We start from the raw sequence: 12,365 nt of genomic DNA, 5'->3' as shown, positions 1-12,365 counted from the left end.
TATATAATGAAAATAGCAATGGACCCAGAATTGAACCTTCTGGAACAATGCAATCAACTTTGGTCAATGCTGGTTTTTCCTCCCCAATAGAGTCAAATTGATACCTATCAGATAGGTAAGATTGAAACCAGGATAAGGCCAGAAAGTCCCGCTAAGTATTTGAGCTGATTTAATAAGATGGAGTGGTCTACGGTGTCAAAAGCAGCCCTTAGATCAAGAAGAATTAGAACTGATGGAAAGCCAGTCAGAGCTTATCAGTAGATCATTCAAAACTCTGACAAGGGCTGTCTCTGTACTATATGCAGCACGAAATCCGGAATGAAATTTCTCAGATACACCATTTAGAGTCAAAAAGCTTTGTACTCAAAATGCAACAACCCTTGTCTAAGAATAAAACCTTGTCTAAGAATGGAAGACTGGATCCAAGCTGATCCAAGTTGTGTTTCTTGAGCATTGGCTTTAATATAGCTACCTTACGTGCTGAGGGAACAATACCAGAATAAAGATAACTGCTTATAATTTTTAAAATGTGGGTAATAATAACTCCAAGAGCATTTTTTAATAGTTTTGTAGGAATGGTGTGTAGAGAGCATGCTGTAGTTCTCATGTGCTGAATCAGAGCTGTCAGCCCTTGAAGGGTAATCAAAGGAAAGACCTCCATAGTAGCCTTAGAGGCACTAATATGTAATACTGTGCAACAAGCCTCCTGAATAGACTATGTTTGTAGAATCTGATTTCTAATGTGTAGTGATTTAAGAAGTCATAGAGCTAGGAATGAAACCAGTATCAAGGGTGGAACTATTTGGAGAAGGATTAATTAATGTATCAATTGTAGCAAAAAGAAATCTAGGATTATTTTTATTAGTTTCAATGAAGTTAGAGTAATAAGTTTAACAACTTAGCTATAACCTCAATCTTGCATATCTCTTTAGGTCCCCCCCCCCCCCCCCCCCATTTCTTTTGGCAATAACACTGATCCTAGTTTTTTTTTACAACGATATGAAAAAACTCACCAGTGGAATAAGCACTGGCGCTTGTTGTAACAACAGGATATGATAGCCTACATAATTACCAGAAAGCAGGAAGGGTAGTTGTTCCTGTAGATAAGACCCTCTGAGGGCGTCCCAGTTTGAAAACCCCTGATCTAGACTGTTAGATCACTAGAGGGCGCTGTGGCTTTTACCAATACATTATAAATATGGCTTATCAATACATTACATATGGCTGATGAAAGTGACAAAAGGGAGCAGTATTGGATATACAAATATTATAAATCTATGGTTATATAAATTATTTAAACCAAGGACTAGAACTATTCAATTATGCTTTGTTATTTCTTGTTCAAGCATCTCCTTTTCTACTTAAACTCTTGAAAATATCTCTGGATCTCTGAAGTTCTTCCCTTATGCAAGTTTACTATGGTAACAAAAAAATAATAATAATAAATAAATAAAACAGAGTAGCCACCAGGGGTGGCCAATTTCTAAAAAAAAAAATCTTGTTATCCAAGGGACAAAATGCTAGAAGAATACACCCAGAGTGCCTTTCTAGCAACAGAACGAGCACAGGAAAAATAAATAAATACATAAATAAAAACTACTTGTCCGACAGGCAAAGTATAACAGCAAAACTTGTTGTCCATCCTACAATACAAATCTTATTGTCCCGGGCGTTAGGCGATATGAATTGGCCACCCCTGTATACCATAGGAGTTATACCATAGGATTAGTATGTTATAAATACCCCGTTTACCATGTTCTGTTACCATGGCATCAATACCATTAGTTTAACATGTCCTTGCTATACCAGTTTATACCAGTTACTGTGGTAGATATATCAAGTTTTACCAAGACTAATTAATATGGACATACACAGCAGCTTACCGCGCTCTGAGATGATTGCTTTTAAGGGTGCTATACAAAATAAAGTTTATTATTATTATTATTATTATTATTATTATTATTATTATTATTATTATTATTATTATTATTATTATTATTATACCATATACCTTTCCTGCCCTGCCAACTACTGCCCAATCTCTCTCCTTCCATATTTTTCAAAACTCCTTGAGCGTCTAGTTCACGTACGCCTATTACAATACATATCCCTCATTCCGGTTAATTCTGCTCGCAACCTCGGCATCATCTTTGACGCTATCCTTTCCCTTGCTGATCATATCTCGGCCACTATACGCACCTGCCAATTCCACCTATTTAACATCCACAAAATACGCCCCTCCATCTCTTTCTCTGCCGCTAAACTCCTGGTTCATGCTCTCTTCTTCACCTGCCGTAATACTGCAACTCCCTCCTCCTTGGCCTTCCCTCCTACGCCTTCACACCACTACAGCAAATTCAAAACGCCTCTGCCCGTATCATATTGAACCTCCTCCGCTCCTCTCATACCTCCCCTCCTTCAGCTACACTGGCTCCCTGTTTACTATCGCTGCTTATTTAAATTCCTTATTCTAGTCTATAAATCCCCTCCATGGTCTCGCCCCACCCTACCTGGCTGCACTTATCACTTACTATGCTCCCCCCCGTCCCTTACGCTCTCAAACTCTGTTGTCCCTCTCGGTCCCACCCTCGCCCTGTGCCCGATCCTGTTTCTGTTCCTTCTCCCTCCTGGCTCCCCTTCATTGGAATAAACTCCCACTCCATATAAAACATTCCCCTACACTACATAGTTTTCGCTCCTCCCTTAAAACACATTTTTTCACCCTAGTCCATCCCACTGCGTGCCCTAGCCCCTAACCCCCCGGTCAGGACCCTGCTTGCTTGCCCAACCCTGCCCTAGCCTCTGTTCTCACTGTAGCACCACTCTCTACTTCCTCACCTTTGCTCAATAAACGTACCTTCTTCCTTCAGCCATTTCTCTTGATTGTACCGTTTAGTTTAATAATTGTAAAGCGCCTTGGTCAAAGGCGCTATATAAATTAGAAATAAATAAATAAATAAATATAGTATTAAAACGTAAAAGCACTGAATATTAAATACAAGCCTCATAACCCATACAAAATAAGTAATATATTGCATTTATACTTGTGCCAAAATAGTCTGGTTTAGTGTACTATCCATGCAAGTTTTCGTGACATTTACGTGAGAAAATGTGTTTGCTTTTTTGGGTTTCCATTCGCTCAGTTTATTTTACTCGAGTAAACCGGGCTTTTCACTCGGCGTCATGCAAATGAATGGGAAAGGTGGAGGTTGATATGTAAATTAGTAAATCTAAGCTGCTGTAATAAGCAAAATACCTTGCGCCTGGTTAGTTAATAATGTGTTTTACTGCTCTTGCCCAAATTGTTTTTCAAATGTCATTAGTAGTGAATATTGTTCAACTAATTTATCTTACGACTCATTAATTAAAAATAAACTTGGAGGTACAAATGAAACTGACCAAAATGAAACTGACCTTATATATATATTGGTCAGTTTGTTGTGTTACAACCTGAAATCTTCATGCATTTAATTGGGATTTTTTTTCCTTTGATTTACAAACCTACTCAACACTTTGAAGAGGCAAGAGAATTTCTATTGTGAAACAGTTAATGAAAAATAAAAAAAACTGAAATGTCTTGGTTAGATTAGTATTCACCCCCTGAGTCAATACTTGGTAGAACCACCATTGGCAGCAATTACAGATGTGAGTCTTTTGGGGCAAGTCTCTACCAGGTTCGCACATCTGGATCATGCAATATTCGCCCATTCTTCTTAGCAAAATTGTTCAAGCTCTGTCAAATTGGATGGGGATTGTTGGTGGACAGCAATCTTCAAGTCTTGCCACAGATTCTCAATCGGATTCAAGTCCGGGCTTTGACTGGGCCACTCTAGGACATTCACTTTCTTGTTTTTAAGCCACTCCAGTGTCACTTTGGCTGTGTGCTTGGGGTAATTGTCCTGCTGAAAGGTGAATTTCCATCCCAGTCTTAGGTCTTTTGCAGACTGAAGCAGGTTTTCCTCAAGGATTTGTCTGTATTTTGCTCCATCCATTTTGCCCTCTACCCTGACAAGCTTCCCAGTCCCTGCCGATGAAAAGCATCCCCATAGCATGATGCTACCACCACCATGCTTCACAGTAGGGATGGTGCTACCTGGGTGATATGCTGTGTTGGGTTTGCGCTAGACATAACGTTTTGCATTTAGGCCAAATAGTTCAATTTTTGTTTCATCGGACCACAGAATCTTTTGCCATATCTTTTCGGAGTCTCCCACATGCCTTTTTGCAGTATGTTTGCTTTGAGTGCACTACCCAACTGTGGGACCTTACAGAGACAGGTGTATTTAATCTGAAATCATGTGAACCACTTTTATTGCACACAGATGGACTCCAGTTTCAATTGGACAGCAGTGATCTGAGGAGGATCGTGCTGTCAGAGATGCTCTCCTTTATTTTAAGTTGTGTTGGATTTACTGCTGTGTTAAATATTAATGATGCAAACGCAATCAATACCTTCACTTGCAACTTTATTTGGTCAGTTCTGAGAGGGCATCAACAACTTGGATGTTGTTGCGCTGTTTTGGGCGATCGAGCTGGCTCATGACATCCAGTTCACAAACTATATTTAATAACGTGGAGGGCAGACTGTCTTTGCGTTGTCTTTGGGCATTGCTGGGATCAAAAAAAGGACGGGAATTAATTCAGTTAAGCAGCTCACTTGCTCTTCGTGTTTAACTTTAGCGTAGTTTTTACAGCATGGGTATTCTCAAACAGCTGCTTTAATACTTTAACAAATGCATAACGCAGTTCATGGTAAGTGGTTTTATACAGAACTGTAAACCCACAAGAGATATACAACATGACAGACAAGACACAGCAAAAAACAATAAGAAAAAAAGATTATCATTAAGGTGAACTACTCCACTGCTAACCATAAAATCACCCATCAGCCACTACTTTCTGCCGTCTTGGAATCCACAGTAACAACTGACCTGATCCCTTACAATATTTATAGTTCAGGATAAACACGCTCATTAACATTTACACATGAAATGCGGGTTTCCATGCGAAACTGGGTGTGGATTTTCCTGTTTGTTTCATCATTTACACGAGTAAATGAGATTTACCCCATCTCTCTCTTTGGCCGTTTTTTTCGGACACAAACCTGATTTACACGAGTAATTCTCCCAAACGTGCACGCGCATCGCCACTTCACGTGTAAATTGACCCGCGTGGAAACCCCATGTATGAATGAGTACAACTCTGGTAATCTGTAAACAAAACAAACACAATTTTATTTTGCTCACAAAACAATCAATGTAATCTTCACACATCTATAAAATGTTTTAATGAAAGTAACTTTTGAAGTTCATAAACTTATTAATACAAATTACCTGCGGTACAAGCACATCTCTAAGCAACCCTCAATGCAGCCAATGTGCGCCGCTAAGGGACCGTGGTCAAAGTGCACGTTTTCACACACACAAGTAAGAGTTCGTTTGGAGATATTTTCTTACTTAACATGATTTACCATATTTTACCTTAATTTAATAGCTACACTATAATTTCAGCTTGTTGTTCACCATGATTTACAAGGGTACTGCCATGGGAAACTTGCATATGGGTTCACCTTGGCGGTCTGACAAAATCAGGATGTAGGTTTTTTTTTGTTTTTCATTAACAGCATAGTGTCTTGACTGATGATTATTTCTAAGGGTGTGTTTCTTCTCCAAAACAGATGGACAGCCAGGAGGATAAAATAAGGAAGATAGGAGAAGAAGTGATGAACAAGCTGATGGATGAACTGAAGAAGAAGATGGAAGAGAAACTGAAGAAGATAGAGCAGGAACTGGAGAATATGGAGAATGAACTGGGGATGGAGATGGAGGAGGAACTGGAGAAGGAAGTAAAGGAACAGAATAAAAAGATGAGGGAGAAACACAGGAAAGAGATGAAGAGTAAAAAGGTGAAGAAAGACCAGGCAGAGGGGTTGAAAAAACAGAGGTTTGTTTTTTTATTTAACAAATACCAGAGAGCTTAGATTTCCAGTAGAGAATGAGTAGATTTCAATTTTCGTTACGTTTCTACATGTCCCTCCTGATCACCTCATAAGTTATGAGACAGTGGGGTCTATTCATAAATGGCTGGCGTTTGTAGAAAACTGGAGTACATAAACAGATTTCGTCCACAGCCACTTACTGGACGACAGGTGCTATTAATAATGGACAGGTCACAGGTGCTATTAAGCCCCAACGACTTTCGTCCGTGAAGGACTATTTTTTTATTTCGTTTTTAATTTGGAATCAACAATTATTTTACCCCACTTTCTCCCCAATTTAGAATTTTTAAGACCCTGACTCACCGTTGTGACCCCCGCCGTAACTCAGGAGAGGCAAAGACAAGCGCATGTGTCCTCTGAAATGTGTACTGTCAGGCCGCCCACTTTCTTTCACTCTGCAAGTCGACAGTGAAGCCAACCAGACCTGTCGCGTCGGAGGAAACGCAGTTCTGGTTACAACACAGGCAGCTCATAGGCGCCCTGCCACACAGGAGTCGCTGGTGTGCGGTGAGACAAGGATTACCCAGCCGATTTGAACCCTCCCAACCCGGGTGGACCTCAGCCAAAATGCTGTCGACAACTTGCCGTCTGAATGCTGGGTGCGGTGGTGTCTAAACTAACAGCATCAAAATTACATTTAAAAAGTATCTGACGTGCAAGAACAGCTACCCCTCGCACTAAGGGAACTGTTTTAAACTGTTTTATGTGTTGTCATCGTTTTATGTCTCATCTGTTTATTTCTGTTTTTTTATTGTAGTGCTGTTTTCATTGCTTGTTTTCTTATTTTGTAAATCGCTCTGTGATTTCATGAAAGGCGCTCTATAAGTTCAGTAAATTTGTTATTATAATTACAGTATATTTTTTAATAGACTATTGTTGCGCTGGCTGCTGCCCTCGAGAGTAGATTATCCATTAAGATAAGACAAAGGCATAGACTGCTTTATTTATTTTTACTCTGTCTGGGAAATTGACCCATGTATATGACAAAAAGAGGCAGAACGTTAGGTTACTTGGCATAACCCTGGTTCCCTGAAATAGAACACGACCACCAACGACATTATGTATGGGATATGCCTGCCCGTTGGGTAGGTATCGCTGAGCTCTCTGTACTAGAGCTGCCGATAGGCCCCTTTTTCCATTGAACCTGTGAGGGCGACCGATGCAACCTTGTGGTTTGTGGTCGTCTTCTCTTTCAGGGAACCAGGGTTACAGTAAGTAACCTGAATTCGAACATGACCACCAAAGACATTACGTATGGGATAATGTATACCAGAGCCGTCACGAGGGAGAAGGAACGGCAGCATATGAGGGAAGCACAAGCACTGTCTAACCCAGAGGTTAGCGGTGTGAACTTACACCATCAAGGGCCCTTGTGCCTACAGAAGGCAAGGCAGGGTCTACCACATTAATACGGTAAAACCTGGAGAAGGTAAGCGGCGTAGCCCAGCTAGCAGCAGTACAAATATCAGACATCGAGGCCCCTCTGAAGAGGGCACAAGATGTAGCCAACCCTCTAGTGGAGTGTGCAGCTACCCTACCAGGTGGGGGCAAGCCAGCACTATTATATGCAGTCGAGACTGTGTCCACAATCCAGTGTGATGACGCTGCTTAGAGAGGGGCTGTCCTAGGTTCCATGTCCCGTGACAGACGAAGAGCTGGTCAGATTGACGCAGAGCTCTTGTCCTATGCACGTAGCATCTCAAAGCCCGCACTGGGCAGAGGAAATTCAATCTCTCATTGGAAATGGAGGTGGATGGAAGGACTCCGATTCCACAGACTGATTAATGTGGAAGGCTGTGATCACCTTGGGGAGGAAAGCAGGGTTGGTGCACAGAGACACCTTGCTTCCATCCTCCCAAATACGCATGCAGGAGCTGTGCACAGACAGCGGCTGCAGCTCATTGACCCGCTTAGCGGAGGTGATAGCCAAGAGGAAGGCTGTCTTCATAGACAGGTACTTCAACTCTATGGAGTGTATGGTCTCAAACTGGGCCTTCGTGAGAGCCTCCAGTACAACATTGAGGCTCCATTCGGGGAGAACAGTCTTCCTAGGAGGGTGTAATCACCGAGCACCTTTAAGAAAACAAGTAGTCAAAAAATGCGTGCCCAGAGACATTGAATCCACGGGGGCATGGCAAGCAATGATAGCCTCTAAATACACATTCAAGGTGGAAGGTGACCTACCAGCATCAAGCAGTTCTTGCAGAAACTGTAAGATGACTGGCATAGGGCAAGATATGGGGTCATGGCTTCTAGCCAGAAACCAAGCTTGGAAATATCTCCACTTATAGGTGTACAAGGACCTAGTAGAGTCTGCCCTAGCGCTCTGCAATGTACCCACAACCGCATCTAATTGCCCTAGGGCTAACCAGCAGTCCCTTTCAGGGGCCAGATCCATAGCCGGAACCTGCCCGGTTCCGGGTGCCAAAGAGAGTCTTTCGCCTGACTGAGGAGATCCATGCAAAGTGGAATCTCCCAGGGCTGGCTGTGCAATAGCTGGCACAGGGTCAAAAAAACAGACTCTCCTGGGCCACTAGGAGAACTGACACTTTCTCTAACCAGACTTTTTCGAGAAAAGCCAGGAGCAGCGGTATTGGCGGGAAAGCGTACAAAAACGCTTTTGGCCATTCGTGCGTTAGGGCGTCTACGCCGAGTGGACCACCTAGGGAGGGAGTACCATAGGGGGCAATGTGTCGTCTCTGCCGAGGCGAAGAGATCGACCTGCGCCTTCCCGAACCATTCCCAAATGCACTCCACTATCTGAGGGTGGAGTCGCCACTCTGACGGATGCGGACTGCTCCTTGAGAGGAGGTCCGCTGCCCAGTTAACCACTCCTGGAATGTGTGTCGCCCGTAGGGACAGCAAGTTCCTCTGAGCCCATGTCAATAGCCTGATGGCCATGCGATGCAACCCCGGGGACCGTAGGCAACCCTGGTAGTTAACATACGCCACCACTGTTGTGTTGTCTGTCCGGATCAACACATGTGTACCGCTCAGCACTGGGAGAAAGTGGTGGAGAGCAAGGGATACCGCTTGCAACTCCAGCATGTTTATGTGCAGAGATGTCCAGCGGTCCGGCCAGGATCCATGTACTCTGCCTTCCCAGACCACTCCCCAACCCAAGTTGGAGGTGTCTGTCGTCACCACTTGGTGGTTTAACACTACTCCTATTCACACACCTTCGTGCAGGTGAGAGGTCGTCTTCCACCAGAGTAGGGCTGCCGAGCATGCGTGACACACAGTCAGCCGACGGTGTCTGTCGCATTGAGCCACACTTGTAGTGGGCGCATGTGAAGCAGACCCAGCTGAATGGCTGATGTGGCTGCGGCCATCAGACCTAATAGTTTCTGGCACAATAGGAGGGTGACCTGCGATCCCTGTTGCACTGCACTGGTGTAAGCCGACTCTTTGCCTCGTTGATGGTGAGGCCCAGCCTCGCCCGATTCTTAGTCACAACCACTGTGTGGGCCACTGCTCCCTCCCGCGACTGGGAACAGATCAACCAGTCGACGAGATTTTAATACTCTGATCCCCTGGAGCCGCAGGGGAGCCAGGATAGCGTCCATGCACTTTGAAAACGTACGAGGAACTACGGAGAGGTCGAATGGCAGCACAGCAAATTCGTAAACGCTTCCTTGAAAGGAAAAATACTTACTGAACTCTGGACTAATGGGAACGTGAAAATACGTGTACCGTAAGTCCACGGTGGTATATTCTCTTTACCTCCTGTCTCTACTCTCGTTCTCTACTTGTGCTAGAGAGCTGACTTATTTAACTCCTGAATTGCAGCAGAATTATCATTGTACAGAAGATATTGTAACAGGTGCGCTTCAGTCTAGTCTAGGACTATATAAAGAAGGATAGGACGGTCAATCCTGTGATGTAGTTCGGTACTCAATTACAGGCACCATTTGTGAAGCCCACTCAGCAAGGCTGGAAACTAATTACTTAAGTACTTTATTCTTCGGATACTTTTTCTCAAGTACATTTGTTTAGAAAATATTGTACTTTTTACTACATTACATTTCCCAGAAGCATCTCGTTACTCATTCTTTCAGCACAGTGGCTCTTGCGCTGGCCAGGATTCTGATTGGGTAAAGCAGAACCGCATGCGCAAAGTGTCTGCTCGCTTTGATGACATAGTAAGGGGATGGCGCACCTATGGCACGTGTGGTATGCAGAGTCGTATTTGTTGGCACATGTAGCAGGCAGAGTCGTATTTGTTGGCACATGTAGCAGGCAGAGTCGTATTTGTTAGAGCTAGTGCAGAGCTAGTGCAAGAGCTCATGGTGCTGCATGGTACACGGTGAGCATGGTGATGCCCACTGCTACAGACCTAGTGCAAGAGTGCACGGTGCTGCAATGCACACGGTGCATGTAGTGCTTACGGTACTCTGTGCGCACAGTGCTCGGTAGACAGATGTCTAGTACATCAGTGCGCATAGCACCCTCAGGTGCTCGGTGCACGAGGTGCCTCATTGCCCTCTACCTGTAGACGGTGCTCCACTCCGCTGTAGGCTGCGTGCTGCCCCGGTCGTGTGACTGCACATAGTCCAGGCTAGACACCCCTGTCCAGTTACTACCTGTGTTTTCTCTTTTTTCTGTTTAACAGCCTACATTGTGATTGCAGTCTGTTTTAAGCTCGCTGTTTTGTGTTTAACTCTGCTATTGCAGTTTAAAAAATAAATAAATAAATAAATAGATAAAAATAAAAAGAGACGCATGATCCTCCACCGGACCCTGGCTCTGCCGCACCCCACTGTGGAGTTGACTCTGATGGTTTGCCTCAGACCGCCCTCTCGGTGCGCTTAAATATTCCAGTTCACCCGCATTGCCGTGGTGTCTGCTGTATTACTCTCACAGTTTTGCTGTTGTGTGTGTGTATGTGTGGTTTTATTTCACTGCCTTGCAGTTTAGAAATAAAACAATAATACAAGCGCGACTCATCCATCGGGACACCGCTATGCTGTGCCCTGCTGTTGAGATGCTTACACCGGCTTGTTTCAGCCCGCATACTCGGTGGGCTGGAAAAAAAAACAAAATATTTTAAAATATATTTCATTTTCATAGGGGTATTTATCTGATAGGACAGTGCCTGCGATGCATTGAATTGATTAGATCAGTCTGCAGCCCCTACATGAATGAAACTGTGAGTACAACTAAGAATGGAGTTGGTATTCAGACTAGGTGCCATGGGGTATTGCAAGAAATTCACAGGTAATAATAACTAGGAGTAACTATACTGCATATAGCCGACTGTATAGCCTATTGCAGGCCAAATAATCCATTTGTACAAAAATGAGCAAATCGGGTATGCTGTGAAGGTATTTTATCAGTCACTTTGTTTTTGTTATAAGCATATTGCCTGGGTAGCATGTAGCTCAGGGGTCTCCAACCCTGGTCCTGGTCCTATCCAGTAAGTTCTGTAGGTCACCCTAAATCACCAGTTTCTAAAGACTGGGAACACATGGAAGTTGTTCATCAATTAAGCAAATAACGTTCAATTATGGAAACTGGTCATTTTTTTTGTTCCAAACAACCTCTAAATTACTTAAATTTATCAAATCACCTGCTTAATTGAGCGCAGTGAACTAGTTCCTGGTGTTAATACATTTGTTATTATTTTTTTTTAATTCTCTGATAAAGGGCAGCGGGACATACCAATCCTTCCCCGGGGCCCATGACGGCTCTCGGCGGCTCTGGGTAAGGAAGGTGTTCCCAGGGGAATGCTGCTCGTAAGTGACAGCTGTGTTTGTAATGTAAGGAAGGTGTTTCCAGGGGAATGCTGCTCGTAAGTGACAGCTGTGTTTGTAATGTAAGGAAGGTGTTCCCAGGGGAATGCTGCTCGTAAGTGACAGCTGTGTTTGTAATGTAAGGAAGGTGTTCCCAGGGGAATGCTGCTCGTAAGTGACAGCTGTGTTTGTAATGTAAGGAAGGTGTTCCCAGGGGAATGCTGCTCGTAAGTGACAGCTGTGTTTGTAATGTAAGGAAGGTGTTCCCAGGGGAATGCTGCTCGTAAGTGACAGCTGTGTTTGTAATGTAAGGAAGGTGTTCCCAGGGGAATGCTGCTCGTAAGTGACAGCTGTGTTTGTAATGTAAGGAAGGTGTTCCCAGGGGAATGCTGCTCGTAAGTGACAGCTGTGTTTGTAATGTAAGGAAGGTGTTTCAAGGGGAATGCTGCTCGTAAGTGACAGCTGTGTTTGTAATGTAAGGAAGGTGTTCCCAGGGGAATGCTGCTCGTAAGTGACAGCTGTGTTTGTAATGTAAGGAAGGTGTTCCCAGGGGAATGCTGCTCGTAAGTGACAGCTGTGTTTGTAATGTAAGGAAGGTGTTCCCAGGGGAATGCTGCTCGTAAGTGACAGCTGTG

General features: G+C 43.7%; 1 protein-coding gene across 1 annotated transcript in view; it reads left to right on the top strand.

The window, feature by feature from the left end:
* LOC131702707 (uncharacterized) overlaps positions 1-12,365 on the top strand; it is a 32,405-nt gene that overhangs the window by 2,454 nt on the left and 17,586 nt on the right. Inside the window, exon 2 of the mRNA XM_059004495.1 lies at positions 5,678-5,943. The gene's annotated coding sequence lies outside the window, so the exon portion shown is untranslated. The remainder of the gene's footprint in view (positions 1-5,677; positions 5,944-12,365) is intronic.

Source organism: Acipenser ruthenus, chromosome 30 (genome assembly GCF_902713425.1).
Source record: "Acipenser ruthenus chromosome 30, fAciRut3.2 maternal haplotype, whole genome shotgun sequence".
Taxonomy (NCBI): domain Eukaryota; kingdom Metazoa; phylum Chordata; class Actinopteri; order Acipenseriformes; family Acipenseridae; genus Acipenser; species Acipenser ruthenus.
Note: the sequence above shows the minus strand (reverse complement) of the source record. Positions and strands in the feature narration are given on the sequence as shown.